We start from the raw sequence: 13,989 nt of genomic DNA, 5'->3' as shown, positions 1-13,989 counted from the left end.
AAAATTGATGAACACTTGGTAGCGTTCGCTGTATGTGGTTCAAAATTTACTTTTAAGTAGTAGAATAACATTTCTTAGCGCCGACTACAGGCCGAACGCAGTATAGAGTCCTGGTTCTCTCCATTTGCAGCGATTGTTCCCACCTCATACGTTTCTCCGTTTTACTAATTGTTTTCGAGCGGGTCCAGTTTTTCCTAACAAACCAGTGTATTGTACCTCTGGCTCTTTAAAACTACATCCTGAAGAAGGCTTTCCATGTACATACAAAGCCGTGCTACCTAGACTACGTCCTCTGCAATTTGCAAGGTTTCTTCAGCAACGTATTTTTTTAAACGAAAGCCCTAGCGAAAAACGAAGACTTTTCGACAAAAGGGAACCTAGATACAATACTGTGAGCAGAGGGCGCTGTAGAAAAACCCGGCTGCAATTTTGTGGCCTGAAAAATTTCATACTGACTCAGTGAATCGAGTGGGTTTATGCATGCTGCTTCTTTAGAAGTGAACTTCGGTGACATTGACGCGGCCGGTGTTCATGTATACATTGCGTACATAACAGTGCGCAAGGTTGCGGCATATACTAATCCACCGCATGGTAGAAGGTTTTATCGAAAGTACCCTGTTTGACATAGCTCCAGCCACTACCTAAAAATACAAAATATTGCTGCGAGAGATTCCGTAGTTTAGGAGAAATTACAGCTGCACAATTTTTGGTAGATGAGCATTGTCCTGATAGCATTTCTGGTGCTACTGACCGCTATCAGGAAGAACCTGACCACAAAGAGACAAAGTTTGTGTCATGGTGAGGGGCACTACATAGAAATAGAAATTCGCACCGCACCTGTTGCTGAGTCATAACTGTCGGCGAGAGACTATAGTGTTTTTTATAGCCCGGCGCTACGGAAGGTCGTCTCAGCTCCGCCGCTCCGCCTTTTATCTTAGTACGCTCCCAAGTGTTTGGTCATATGAAAATAATAAATTTTTGTCAAAGGCTTTTTAATCGTTGTGCCCTCAAACTGATCCTGAACCATCTATTAGGGCAAGGTGTGTGGGGGAATCTTTTTTGCTGCCTTTTTATTCGGTCTTTATTTGCAGAAATTGGCTGTCGTCGTCGTTTTCCTTTAAAACATTCTATAAAAACAGTATTATAAACAAACACGCATAATCTGGTTGCATTACAATTCAGTCCTGAATAGTAAAATAATGTGCTCTACAAACGATCTCCATCCACACTTTACCAGCGTAGAAGAGGTGCTGGAGTCACTTCTTTTCTGAGCAGCCCATAAGCAGTTGTGAAATTAGCAGGAACGAGGAGCTCCGAGGAAGAACTTGCGAACTTCATTAAAGTCTAAAACTATCAAGGTGATATAACTGGTGTGTGTGTTTGTGCAGCGGGTCACCTGAAGGTTAGAGCACATGAGTAGGAGAAGTGCACACCAGACGCCCCGAACCCTGATTCTAGGGATTCTGGGGTGTGCGCCATTGTGCTTGCGGACGAGACGTCGGCCGTAAGTCGTAGGAAAGACATCGGTAGTCGGTGTAACAGCAAGAAAAGGGCACTCGAAGTGATTATCGGCAAAAGATAAACAATCGAATGTTAAGATTGCACTGTAAATGCGATGGTAAAGCAAACAAACTATTATCGTCAAGTTTGCGTTGTGAAATCTGTAAGCTCAGTTACACCAACGACCATTTTTGCAGCTGTAATCTGCAGTTCGATTTTCAAAAAACTTTATTCCGTGTTACTTAAGGTATATTGGGTCACGTAGGCATTATCTATATTCTATTAACTTCTAGGTTTATACACCCACCATTGGGTCAACAAAGACGTTGCGGGCGAGGAGCTGCATGTACGTAGATTTCGATGAAATTGGTGCACTAACACACGCTGTTTGCACTTGTGGTATTAGCCACAATTACCTGGTTCTGTGAGGGCAACAAGTATCTCCGATACAGTCATAGGTGGTCTTTATGAGTGTGCATACTTCTGGGTTGCTGCAATTTATCGGCACAGTTGTAGATGCATACCCTGCAAGGGCTTCTTTGAATCGTTTGTTTTGAGATTTTCCTGCTAACACTAGGGTACTGCATTGTATATTTGTTTCCTCCAATTGCCTAATGTTTTTTTTTCAGGGGTTGTTTGAAAACAATAAGAGGAGCAGGTGTGCCTATATATGTAAAAAAAAAGCCGACACTAAAAACAGGTCAATTAGCAATGACTAACAAGCAGCAATATTAAAATGTACTAAGACGTCACTAGACCAACTATATGCGGCATTATAGACGGAAACAGTGAGTCCAACCTTTTATTACACTACTCGAATAAAAGTTTAGAGGGTGATCATTTTGTTTGATTTGCAGATTTAATAGATTGCTATGTCCATCCAAAAAAAAGCTAAGACATGAAACTGTCTAAGCAGAGTTTTTAAAACAGCATATATCCCTTCACTGATTGTAGGGTTTAACGCCCAAACGCAACGCAGGCGATGATCGAGCCGTGGTGGAGGGCGACGGATTAACTTTGACCACCTGGGAATCTTTAACGTCCGCTGGAATCTCGTACACACGGGAGTTTTTGCTTGTCGCCTCCATTAGGAAAGCAGCCGCCACGGCCGAAAATCGAACCCGCGACCTCGTACTCAGCAGCGCAACGCCTTAGCCACTGAGCCACCGCGGCTGGTCAACATACAGCACCCTGTTTCACTGTCTCGCACCGCACTCCGGTCATTTTTTTATATTCACGCAATTTTCGGAGTACATTTTTTTACCCAGATACTATGCTCTCTCTTGTGTGTATCCTTGGTTATTGAGTGGGATGTGTTCATATTTCTTGTGCGTGCTCCCACCATGGTTCTTGCGGGTAAGTCCCTAAATAGGGACGAAAAAACACTATTTCGACTTTATACAGTGGTCTACAAAGTTGCCTTCGCAAGTTGACACTTTTGCTTTGGCCAACAATGCCCCTTTTTATTAAGTCTGAGGGTAGTGCTGCTACACATGACGACCATTCATTCTGATTGCGAGTGAACGCTTTTTGGTCTGATTTTGGTTGCGGATTGAATTACAGATATTTATGACATTCGTATACAAGGAATGATGTTTAAGGGCAATATTTATTCGTGGCAAGGTCAAGTAGAAATATTAGTATTTTAGAGACACACAAGAGTCACACGCATTGGGCAAGTCGTGGATAACAAAACTCTGCCGAAGCGGTCACTGATGTCTGGAAGTTTTGTGGGTTCAGAATAGCATGGAAAGCGTTTTGAAGTGAGGTAAGCATGCAAACACATCTTGTCACGTAGCCAAGGTCGACGCAGGTTTTCTGCAAGCAAGAAACCTTTATTGCAGGAAACAGTGCCCCGCAAAACCTCGAATCGTCTACAAGCGGCGTAAAAGCAGTCAAAGAAATGACGCGCACACTGGCGTCGGCGAATCGACGGCGGGTGTGTTTGCTCTGCCTTTATTTATACTTCGGTGTTAACATTTCCAGAGCTATCGAATCAAACCTAGAGCGATATCGATCAAGCACAGGCATAACACTCATCCTGTCACAAGGGATATCACGCACGGCGTACAAAAGAAAGACGGAAATTCACGCTCCACTATACCTACTTAGAAAAGAGTGCTGTGCACGATCACACGGTCGAAACACACTCAATAATATACAATCTGGACGGTAAAATTCGCGACATTATTCATTTCCCGAGCATAGGTCACCACTAACCTTCCGAAATGACTCCTGGTAGACGGTGATAAAGTTGTACACCAGGTGAGTTTCTTTGTAGGAGTCAAATGCACAAACTGCAGCTTTATCAACTGCGTTACTTGTGGCCAATACTTATCACAGCACTGCACCTTGCGGGATCACAGCTGCCGTAGCCTACAAAATACGCGAAAATAGAACGTGCTAAATTGCCTTTTGTAACTGCGCTGCAAAGAAATCACCTGAAATATTTTAAGAAACATTGCGGTATTTTAGATTGACCATCGGTATGTGACCAGACATCTCGTTTCCAATCACTCAATCGATCAATCAGCAATGAGTAGCACATTATTTCAGTTTTTTCGTACAATGGTCAAGAAAGTTGAGGGTGGTAAAAAAGAAGCAATCCGAACGACCGCTTGACTACCCTCGCCATCCCTTCAACTTACAAGTCAGTGCCACTGTACAACAGGTTATAAAACAACAAGCAGTACAACAACTAACAAAATAGAAATGTATACCCATAAATGACATGTGACACTTATACCAACAATTGAAATTTATGTGGCACCACAAAAAATTTTTTACCCAAGAAGTCATGATCAAAAGTTCATGTAGCAGCCTAAATCTCCACAATATAACTAATAGAGTATACGCACAAGAGCCCAATTAAAAAAGTCTTTTTAGAGGGCTGCAAAAGACAGAGCATAAGTTTTTCGTACAATGGGTTATTAAAGAGTTTCGGCCAAGTTTACTTTAACATAACAAAACCGTTATTTGTTCTACATTGCTGAAGTCCAAAAGTAGTGGTTGTTCTGGTAGCATACGGTGTTTTTATTAAGAATGTCATCGTTCATTTGTATTGTTTTCTTTGAAAAATTGGCAAACTTGTAGTCAAACATTTTATTTACGTGGATAATTTAATTTTGCTTGTGTAAAGGAGCAGTCGGAGCATCATATGAAACGTTATAAATAGCTCGGAGAGTCTTCTTCTTGAACTTTTGAAGTGTTAAATATTACTCATAGTTGTGTTTCTCCAAACAAGAAAACAATAGCTTAAATACGAATAAAAAAAGGCATAGTAAAGAGGTTTTTTTTGTTTGAAGCTGAAGAATATGACTATAACGTCAGAAAATACCCACAGATCTAGGAAGCGTGACACATGTTTTACTAATGTCTGCATCCCATTACAATGTTGGGGCAACTACTATACCTAGTGAATAAATCACTCTACAAACTGAATAACTGTGCTGTATAATATCAATGGGTCGAGACTTCGTAATGGCATGTCGTTTGCGCAAAATATCGTAGCCTTAGGTTTCTCTTTGATTATGCTCAATAACTTAACGCGGGACCAATGACATAATAGGTCTTAAACTTTGTTTCTGTAGTGGTTAAGTGTGGGATATCTTTCGACGAGAAAACTAGGTGGTATCGCCCGCATAAATGGCATATTTGCTAGCTTGCATATGTCACATACATCAGTTACATGGACATTGAACAGTAAAGGTCCAAGTAAACTGCCATCGGGTACCATGTTTAATTTGAAAACGATCGGAAGACCAGTAGTTATTTGCCGCATATTGAAATCTAGAGCCAAGTTAGGATTTAATACGTTTCAGAGCATGTACACGAGCGCCATAATGTTCGAGTTTAGCAAAAACAACATCGTAATTTAACGTATAAAACGCTTTGCTAAAGACGACAAGTACGCCCACAGTTTGCATACGCAGTTCAAAATTCCTTAGTACGTATTCTTTCTGGTCTAGTAATGCATGTTCGGAGGATCTATTTTCAGTAAACTACACCCGCAGTCGTTTAAAATCATAATATTTCAAAACCGTTTTGAAGACGCCGATGAATTATTCGTTGGAAGCATTTGGAAAACATGGGAAGATAGATATTGCTGTGTAGTTCCAACGTTCCTTTTGCCACCTTTATTATTGATTACCATCACTCGCGCCACCTACATATCGACAGGAAGCTCTGCTGTAGTGATCGCGGTGTTATATAAGTACATTAAACAGTGCGCTATAATGTTTAGATCATACTTAACCGGTCTACTCTCACGTTGTACAAATCAAGCGAAGTGGTATTCTTTAAAGTTTGACGCACGGCGAAGACTTTCCTCTCATTGGTTGGCTCGAGAAATTTTCGCTTAACCAGGCACCCAAGGACCGGAGAATTCCATCATTACAAACCCTACGGTAGAACATTCAGAAAAGAACAAAGTAAATGTTGGGGCAAGCATTGAAGCCGTGTGCTCATTGCATTCAATAGCAAGGCTTGTTATCTTCTAATGTTATGCAGTCATATTAGGACGACTATTCAAACGCCTCCATTTTTCTTTAGGAGTCCCCCGAGACTCGTTGATCGAAGAAATGATTGTAATATTCTAGCGTGGTTGTTGTATTTGTTGTATTGAAACGATTTCGCAGGCATTTTAACGGATGCCTAACTCGTGCTGCTTTGTTTTAAGGCTGCAAAGAGTTTGTGCTTTTTTTTAAAGAGCCTAATGAGCCGATGCGACATTTGTGGCTTGCGGGCTTTCTTAGGTGGCGTTATATCAAAAAACGCAAAACTATGAGTGTATATTGATAAAAGCAGCTTATCACACACAGCGTATTACCGATCAGCAATCGCTTCGTTTAGAACAGGGGTCCTGTCAATCGGGGCGGTGCGATCCCCAAATGTTCCAAGCCGACTCTCGGTAATCAACTGTCGCCGGACATGTGCAGTACGCTGAAGTGAAAGCTCTTTTTCAATGCAAAGGAAAACAGGTAAATGAACGCGGATATCTACTGCCATACGACCAGAGTGGCATAAACCGTTGTGAATAGTAATTTTTCAAACGAGGACCGTGGACGAAGTAGGTGTGATGTGTGTTGATTTAATGAATGCGCTTCCAAAATTAGCGATTTGAATATAGATCAACATTGTTGCTGTGCAGAGATGGTTCCGTCTATGTCTGTTGAAATGCCCTGCTATTAGCGATACAAAATTTTTGGTCAAGAAATTTCTTTCGCGTTCGAAGGTCGCAAAAAAAAATCGTTCAAACGGCCTTGGGACAAGGCGATAAACGACAGAAAACCTTGTGGTCGGATCGTATGGCCAGTAGTTCCATATTGTCATTCCTCAGACTGTACGTAGATAACAATTAACCAATTCACATGTAAGCCTTTCTTTTACTAGCATGGCAGCCCCCCCACCACGTTTCTGGGGTCGATTGACAAAAAGGGCTCTTTATCCAGGCACGGGAATAACGTCACCATCGGAACGATACGAAGTTTCAGTAAAAAAGATCGCATAAAAGGAGCAAACTAGGCTATCAAGAATGATTGATAAGCTGTCACCTTTGCTAATGGCGGTCTGTATATCGAAATGTATGAAATGAACACACTTCTTGTTTTATTTTCCCAATTGATGCATTAAATTCTGAAGGCGAGAAAAGAGGGGCGTTGTTAATTTACCGAACGGCGGCTGTTTCGCAGTACCCGAAGCCTATTGCATCATTTGAATGGGTGATTATGCGAGCAGGTTGGAATAATGTCAGAATCATCGGCCTTTCGAGCTAGGGCAACACCGTTTTTTGTCCACCCATGTTTCTAGAAAACCGGCCTGTTTTCATTTTCACGACCCCAAGAAGCCTTTTTTGCTAAGCGTCAGGGGCTCCTTTATGTAGATATATTCTTGGCTTCGAAATCCTACGTTTGTGTTTGTGATTGGACTTTTTTTTTGCTTCTTCGAGCGTTTATTCGTGCTTCATCAGGGACATGAAGCGCACAACGATGTGATTTTTGCCAGCGTTGTGTATTGGCAACCCTATGGCAAACACCGCTGTCCAATTCGAGAATTCGCTCTTTGATATCGCTTGCCCTCTTTATTACTCTGTTGGTAACATTGTCTTCATCAACCTCTAACACACCCTGAATTTCTAGTCTGGTGTTGCCAGGGTACTGCTCAACAAGGAATAGTATTTCACGTGTTCTATGGTGCTCCATTCAAGTCCCGTGCACGCATCCCGCAGTCCTTCGTTTTAGTTGTCAGTTTTGAGTTCGCAGGGATTACATTTTCTATTTTTTGCTTCATCTCCTTGATGTCACCATTGGATATTCGATGCTTTAAACTTCCTCCGTTACCTCGCCTCGCAACTCTCTAATTTTATTGCGTAGGCTTCTCTCAATGAATTATCGAATTGTTTTAAGTTACTTTTGGATGTCCTCATTCATTTGATTGACTGTAGGGTTAAACGCGCAGACGCAACGCAGGGGATCAGGCGCGCCGTAGTGGAGGGCTCCGGATAAATTTTTGACCCCCTGGTGATCTTTAACGTGCCCCGAAATCTCGTACACGCGGGCGTTTTTTGGTTTCCCCCGGCATGAGAAAAGCCAGCGCGACCGGAAACCCATCCCACGACCTCGCGCTCAGAATCCTATTTCATCTCATTTAGCTCCTTCCGTATTTATTCCTTGATTTTAGACCATTCCTTGGCCATACCTTCCCAGTCAGGGACTAGAGTTTACAGCAGCAACTTTGCAGCAGTGACAAATGAAGTTATGGTAGTTACGACACAAGCAAATAGAAAAGCGTCGCTGCTGAGCGAGGCTTCAGGGAGCAGGCACGCTGATGGTCAACACTCCTTGTTCTGGCTGCTGGGCGTTGTCCGTGGGCGAAGTTATCGCTTGACCGAGCCGTGCCGGGTGATCTTCGCAGCATGCATAGATTCTTCAGAAACGCCAAGAAAGCCATTATCGTCGCTGTCCGCTTATCGTCGTGCCCACTGCTAAGTCTCGTTTTTGAAGGATACATTCGACCCTCCGTCGACAGCCGCTAGAGCCATGTTTTTGATGTCGACTTATGCCATCCCGTCTTTTCTTAGCAAATAATACTCATGTCCCCTTTGCAGCTCTCCATAGTTTCACCATTGGCGCCAAGCAAGTTGATCAAAACAAAAGTGGGCCCACTCGCTACAACTAAATTTTACAATTTGATGCTAGGTACGTTAAAATATTTACAAGGACTGTAAAATTTAGATCTATTTTACCCAAGAACGCTGTCAAGTTTCCTGCCGAAGGCGACAATGTGGACGCATAATTTCACCGGCTGACCATTGACAAGCACAACATTGAAAAGAAATTAGGATTGCAACTCTTCAAGTTTTGTGGTTTCTGTGAAATGGGTGCAAGTCTTTGAAGAGACGACAACAGCAGATGTATGTGGCACTGAAGATTTCTCTCGCGCGTAACTAGCCCTGTCTTTTGCTGCACCAATGTCTTTATTACACAAGACCGCCATGAGTTTCTGTGAGGGCCCAAACTAAATTCAAACAAAAATGAAATTCTGTGATGTTAAATGAATAGCCGGAGAATATTTTAGAAGCAAGTATTCGCCATGCACTTGAGCACGTTATAACCGATTCCTTCGAGTCTCATTACTCATGGGAACGAGTGATGTCTTTCGGGCAGACTGCATTATGTGGACACTAATATTTATTCCTTATAGTCGGTTTATGCAGCGGAAGTGTTTTATGCTCACGAACAACCTCTTTTGAATTAAATGGGCTTCAAACACGTGTCGGCAACCCCGCGATAATTGACACAAAGTCATTGTTGGGCAGCACAGATACGGAATAATGGTTTTTTGCCATTAGGAAACGTGGGCAAATGCTTTACTTTGTAGTATATTTGGGCAATTCTGTAAACCCGCTTCCGGGGTGCACAAAGTGCCAAATTGTAAGCGCACAGAAATCCCAGCAGTGTTTGACTCCAAGTATAATTATTAATTGCTTAAATTAATTTTGAAGGCCAGATAACCTGGGAGATCGGTATGACCGGATTAACTGTAATCTGCGAAATATCAACGGAAAATCCGGCACACAACATCTTTAAAATTAATATTAAAGTCTGCTTAGCAAACACGAGCAGCAAGCCGAGGTCCTTGTGGGATCGATACCCAGTTGAATATGGAGTAAATAAACAACTTCCAAACACGTCACTTGTTTCTTTTGCCGCTTCCGCACTGCCGGCGTTTCTCGCCGGCTCGCCACTCCGATGGGAAGTCTGTGCTTTTGCTCTCTACCTATATCTGATCCGACTGTTGGCACGGAGGGGCCGGTGTTTTGTTTGGTCACCGGGCCGGGCAGCTGGTGGCAACATAAGTTCTACCGCGATTCCAGGCACTCTATGTTTATTGTCTTTTATTACAATGGCTCGAAAATGCGCCGAGCATATGAGAGGCGCGCTAAGGGAGCCGCTTATAGCACCAGCACGGTGATTTGATGGCCGCGGCAGCGGCTGCGAAGTGGCGCAGGCAGGTGCCAAGAGCAGAAGTAATCGCTAGTTACCACTCCACAAAAGGGCCCTAATGGCTAAAATAAACCAGGGGATACGATGAACGAGGTAATGAAGTGATGGCAAATTGCATTAAAAATCGTAATCTGCAATGTTTACGAGATGGGCAGCAGACTATCCGCCGCAGTGTTACGTCTAACATTTGCAGGTGGGGCTATAAGCAGACCCGCAGGGTGCACCCAAACGCGCGTCTCCCCACCCACTATCTCGAGTGTGGCAGGTCGTTTTCTAGCCGCTGCAGCAATTTGCATCACAGCTCCTGCATCGCGTCCACGCTGGCGCCTTAATTAAACGGCTGACGAGGTCAGAACTTAGGTCCACTAGTAGAAACTGCCGCAAACGCAGAATCGACCGTGCTACGGCTGCTCTTCTCTGTGACATCCGTCAGAGAGTCCCAAGGACAGCTTTGCTTATACAAATTCGAACCCCTCGCGGCACTCGCTGATACGGAAACTTCTAATGGCCGCACGAGAAACATCTCTAACTAAACAACTGTCACGCGCGGAAACAATTGATGTTTCCACACGTGTTGAATAGGGTATTAGCCTTCCCATCGCAATAAAAAAATATGATGCAAAATTTTTGCGTCCGTGCCCGCTGAAGCGAAAAAACCCAATCTACAAATTGGTTGCTCTGATAAATATCCCACAAAACTTTTCATTAGGCTCTTCATGTCTTGAGGCTGATAAGATTGAACCAAGCCTAGGCCAGTAAACTCATGTTCACGAGATCGCCATCACTGCGCAATACAAATTGGGTAGCGAGGTGGATGTGGTGGGGTTATCCGGCCACCTATATTTTACCCCGGTGTGGAGTAGAAGCTTTTTTCCGGCTATGAGCAAGGCACGTGTGTAATAGTTTGCAAAGGCGCGTTTTTTAAATGCAGAGCATTTCAGTAACTCACGATGTCACCCGCGCTGGCGTCCGTAGTCCGCACCGTCGTTGTCCCTACTATATAAAAGAAATTACAATCAGTCGCCAGGTTTCGATCCCTCGACCCTGCGGGCGGGACGCAATGTACGCAACGCTCTACCCACTGCGCCACAAAGCCGACACAGAATGGAAGGCTACGGACACGCCTTATATCCTTGACTCATTCAAATTACTGCTGACGAGCGCTCTCTCGTCAGCAGTTGCCACAAGTGCAACAACAATAACGTAACGCAAACTACTTAACGTAGTGCGCCCCCGGAAATGCTCTGCATTTGATCGTGCCCCTCGCGAGGGGGATGTTGACGCTACCTCCTGCAAAGACCGAGTACAACCGCCGAGAACAAGGTCCCACGAGCGGCGCGCGCGCCATGGACTGGTGGCGCCATCTGTCAGTTTCGCATGTGGAACCTTATTTTCACTTGTGCGGTCATTCTAGCGATCGTTGGTGTGTTCTTTGATGATGCTTAGGTAAATGGAAGAAGCTGCGTATGGATGGCAGGGCATAAAGCCACTGAAAATTTGAAAGCGCACAAATAACGTGTACAGGCAGCAGGGACACACACAAGCACTTACTGGCAACTGCCGTTTTATTGAAAAACCCAAAATTTATACACGAAAACAAATAATAGAATAAAGAAAAATGGTGCCCATTAACGTGTGCTCCTGCCCGTGTATAGCAATGCACGATTTGCTGACGCACTTGTTACTATCCAAGTAGCACAGAACATTAGAATAACGTTATCTGGAAGTTGCGAAAGTTTAAATAACGTTAAATGTTACGTCACAATGTTTACGTAACGTTTAAAAAAAACATTCAATGTTTATGTTATGTTAGAAACTTTATTTTTACGTTGAAAACAAACATGTATATTAACGTTTTGTTCCCAACATTTATTTAACGTTTAGAAAACAACTTAAAACCAATGTTAGAAATGCTAATGTTATTACAATGCTTATGACTCAACATTAAAATAATATAAATATACAAACATTATAACAACGTTCAGGGCATGTTCAGGAAACAACTTATGACCAATGTTAGAAATGGTAACGTTATTAGAATGCTCAGGACTCAACATTAAAGTAATGTAAAAATTCAAACATTATAATGACGTTCAGAGCATGTTCACGGCAGAACATTAACGGAATGTAAAAATGTAAACATTATTATAATGTTAAGAAGCAACCGCACAGCAACGTTATAGGTAACACCTTTTTCTTCCTACACGGGCCATTGAAATAGCCACTTTCAATGGCTCGTGTGTCGGGTTTATACAGACTTCCTGAGGGCGGAATTAAAAACATCATGCATGCATGCACCACCGCTGCTTTCAGGGTGTTTGGGCCGCATGAAAGGGAGCGCTGTCTGAATTTCTCGTTAGAAAACCGGCTTCCGCAAACATTGTTTTTATTTGGTAGATAATAAACGGCCCATGCCTAGAAAACCTGGCGCAAAAACAGTCGCTACAGAGACAGTCCAAGCGACAGGGCGTAATTGAAAAGAAGTGACGTCCACGTTAGCCGTGCCTTTCCGGCTATTTTGGCCGAGTGCTCGAGAAGCGGTGAACCTACGGCATTTAGCCCCGTTAAACGGGCGCTATATATCTGTGAACTAAGAGTGTGAAGCCGGTGCTTCCCTTATTAGGCACCTAAGTGTGGTTGGAAGGGGAATGAGGAGAATGAAATGTTGCTTATGTAGGTCAACCATGCATATATTGTTAACCAACCTAACTGTGCTGAAGCAAGCAAATGGTACCTGTCATTCGGTTAGAATGCAAGGTATCGTTGTCGCGCAGCATAGGAACTGTATCAACGCCATTTCGCTGTAGTTGAGGTCGGACAGGGCGTGCTCATCCTAGCGAGACTAAAGTTCAGGAGCGATTTCCCCGAATTCTGCAAGGATCACTAATATGTTTTCATTAAACATTTGCTTGTTTGGCTTCGAAATATGAGATATGTGTCGATAAACAAGCAAGACAAATTGTCTGTTGTGCAGTAGTTACTCTTAACCACTCTTGGGTACAGCCAATTTGCCAATCGAATTAACATGACAGATAACTACAATAGGAAGCATAAAACCTTACAAACTTCGTAAAATGACCCAATATTGGCTTGGGAGAGAGATCATAAAGGCTCATTTCCCATATTATAGCACATTATTGCCCATTTTCTCGGGAAATATGCGACAGTAGTTTTGTAAATGCGATTCTTCTGGCTCAAATCACAGAAGCGCTATGATTTCGCTGGCATTAGAAGATCAGATCTTTTCGTAAGATATTTGCAATTTTGTAGAAAGGAAATCGCTCAGACGCCGTGAGAAAATAGTTCCGCTAATATTTACAATCATTGAAAAACAGGGGAATTCCTATTGTGTGTTTAGGGCCCAGTAGTAATAAAGAGCAATGTGTGTTGGAATACGTCCGCCTTAGTTCTCAAATTATTCCCAGCCTTCAGACTCTTATTACATGCGTCTCACGTGCGCTTTCCGAACTCTCCGGGAAGTTTACTAGTTAACCTGCAGTTAAATGAGAGAACACTTAGGTGGAAGTTGCGAACAAATTTACAAATAATTATCAGTATCATTATTGTCGTCGTGATAACTTTATCCTAGTGAATTTCATTATATGCATTGAAAAGACACAGATATCTTGACGGAGGCCTCTATCTGCACTTAAATATACTGCACATGAGTGTTAGCCGTGGGACCTGAGAACCTAAGTGAACGGTGTTTTGGAAGAACAACCAATACCTGGTATCGACTATAGAGCTAAAAGGTTAACACGCGCTTATACACTCACTAGAGTGCTAACTGGAGTGTGTGCAAGTTTGCTTTTATTGCCCTGTCTACCACTAAATTTCGTGAGTACTTTCTCTTCTTTCTCTGTTTGTTGAAGACGACGAAGCAGAACCACAGTGAGCATGAGCTCGTATGAGCTCTTGCCTTGCCGGACATTTTTTGCCTTTTCGGCGTGTCTTTGCCATTGTGATCAGTACAAACAGCTTTCTA

The sequence above is a fragment of the Haemaphysalis longicornis genome, unplaced genomic scaffold (genome assembly GCF_048455015.1).
Source record: "Haemaphysalis longicornis isolate Haplotype H1 unplaced genomic scaffold, Haemaphysalis longicornis Haplotype H1 scaffold_13, whole genome shotgun sequence".
NCBI classification, from domain to species: Eukaryota; Metazoa; Arthropoda; class Arachnida; order Ixodida; family Ixodidae; genus Haemaphysalis; species Haemaphysalis longicornis.
Note: the sequence above shows the minus strand (reverse complement) of the source record.